The following is a 2,118-nucleotide window of genomic DNA, read 5'->3' on the forward strand; positions in this document are numbered from 1 at the left end:
TGTGCTGGTCAGAAGTCCAAGTGATGGGGGTGGAGGCTCCACCTTGGGTAGGCTGGAGAGCTGTGCCATCTTTGCTGAGTGGTGGAAGGGGAGGGGGCGTTGCCCATCTCCCGCCACCATGCCACAGATGCTCTGGGGGGGAGGGGGGAGCAGTTCACTCAGAGGCCTGAATGCCATTGGTGTGGGGACTGCTCCTTGTGGGCAGGGGCCTGAGGAGCCTCCTTCTAGCCCTTAGCTGGCCAGGCTGGGGTGAGGACCAAATGCAGACCGAGGCTGGGTGGCAGGGCGTGGCCACAGGCCTGGCCACGATGCTCTCCTGGTGCCGGCTGTTGAAGTGCTTGAAGGGGCTGGGGGCTGAGCAGACACGCAGGCCTCCAAGGATCGAGGCGCCCCCTTGCTAGCTCTGCCCCTCCCTTGGCCTGGCAGGCCAGGCGCCCTTCCCCGGGCAGGCACACCTGGTGGTTCTTTCCCAGGGCACTGGGTTGCCGAGTAGTGAGAGGCAGGGGAGCAGGGACAGGTGTAGGAGAAGGCATGCAGTCTTGCTTTGGGAAGGGGTGGGGCCCGGGAAGCGCCCACGGGATGGGTGAGTGGGTGCTCTGTGCCGGGGACGATGTGTCAGCACGTGGGGTGGGTGGCTGTGAGCGTGGAGAACCGGAGCCAAGGGGAGGATCGGTGGGTGGCGTGAGTGGGTGTCAAAGGCACCGCGTGTCAGCGTGGGGGGTGCCTCGCTGGGAGAGCGGGGGCGTGCGTTCTGCAACCGTGCTTCAGCAGGGGCTGCCTGTGTGGGTGAAGTGCCTGTGCCCGCGGGGGAGGCTGGCCTCCGCGCTGCTGGCCTCGCTACGGCCACATGTCCAATGCCGGGGCCAGCCCGTCCACCTGGGGGTGCAGGTCTGAGGAATTCCTCGTTCAGAGCTCATGCGTGTGTGTAACGACCAGAATAGGGACGCCCCCAGGATTCAGAAAGCTGAATTTGGGAGGCAATCTCCCTTGCATCTCCCCCAGCCCTATCAATCAACTTGCACAAGTGACACCACAACCCGCCAACAGGACCAGCTATAAATAGAGACCAGAGCAGGAACAAGCTGAGGACCAAGCAAGCCTAAGGGGCTGGGAGGGGGGACACAGAAAGAGGGCCCTCTTCAGGGGGTGTGTAGAGAGAGGATACAGAAACCCAAGCGAGAGTGCTAAGAGAAACTGTGTGACGAGATGCATATTTGTGGGGGGTGGGGGAGGAAGGAAGGAAGGGGGCGCCCAGGCCCGCTCCTGCTGTCATCAGAAGCAAACGGGGAGCAGGGCCTTGAGCAGGTGGGTTCCCAGGCTGGGACCCTGATTCTGGGCCCACCTGCCCCTGCCTGATGCTTCACCAGAGTGTGAGAGGGTGCTGTTCAGGGTTGGCATTAGAGGAACCCCAACCCTAGTCCTAGCAGATAGAGCAGGGCTTAAAAATGGGGGTGCGGGAGAAGGACAAAATGAGAGGAGGGGAGTGGGAGCTTCATCAGTCTTAGAAAAGGCGCAGGCGCAGGCTTGGCAGAGGTTAAGAGACGTTCTGATGAGCCACCGGCCCGGAGCAGGGCGATTTTGGGGGCGATTGTGGGTGCCCCCTCCCCCCACACACACACACAGACACAGACCCCACCCTCAGGGTATGCCCCGGACCTCCCCTGTTGGGCTGGTCTGCTCCCACCCACCCTTCCCCTCTCCACCCTGGTATGCTGTTTTGGGAACTGTGACCTAGCTGGATCCTGCCTTTATTTCTGGCATTGAGTTGTTGCCACAGTAACTGCGGGGGTGGGGCCGGGAGAGAGAGAGGGTGAAAGGGAAGCAGAACCAAGGGAAGAAAGATGAAGAAAGGAAAGAAAAAGGGAATGGAAAGCAGAAAGAGCGAGATGGGACCCGGAGGCACAAGGCAGGCAGGCACACTATGAATGAAACTGGTGAAAAAGGAGAAAGGCAGAATGCTTGCCCACCTGACCCCAGCCCACGGGGCCAGCTCAGCCATTTCGCAACTCGTTTACTATCTGCAAGGCCGGCTTCCAGCCTGGCTTGTCCCTGCCCCAGGGCACAGAGCCCGTGTCCCCCAGCCTTTCTGCTCCTTATCCACAGGCCAGTCCAATGAAG

The sequence above is a fragment of the Balaenoptera physalus genome, assembly GCF_965194825.1.
Source record: "Balaenoptera physalus genome assembly, chromosome: 7".
Taxonomy (NCBI): Eukaryota; Metazoa; Chordata; class Mammalia; order Artiodactyla; family Balaenopteridae; genus Balaenoptera; species Balaenoptera physalus.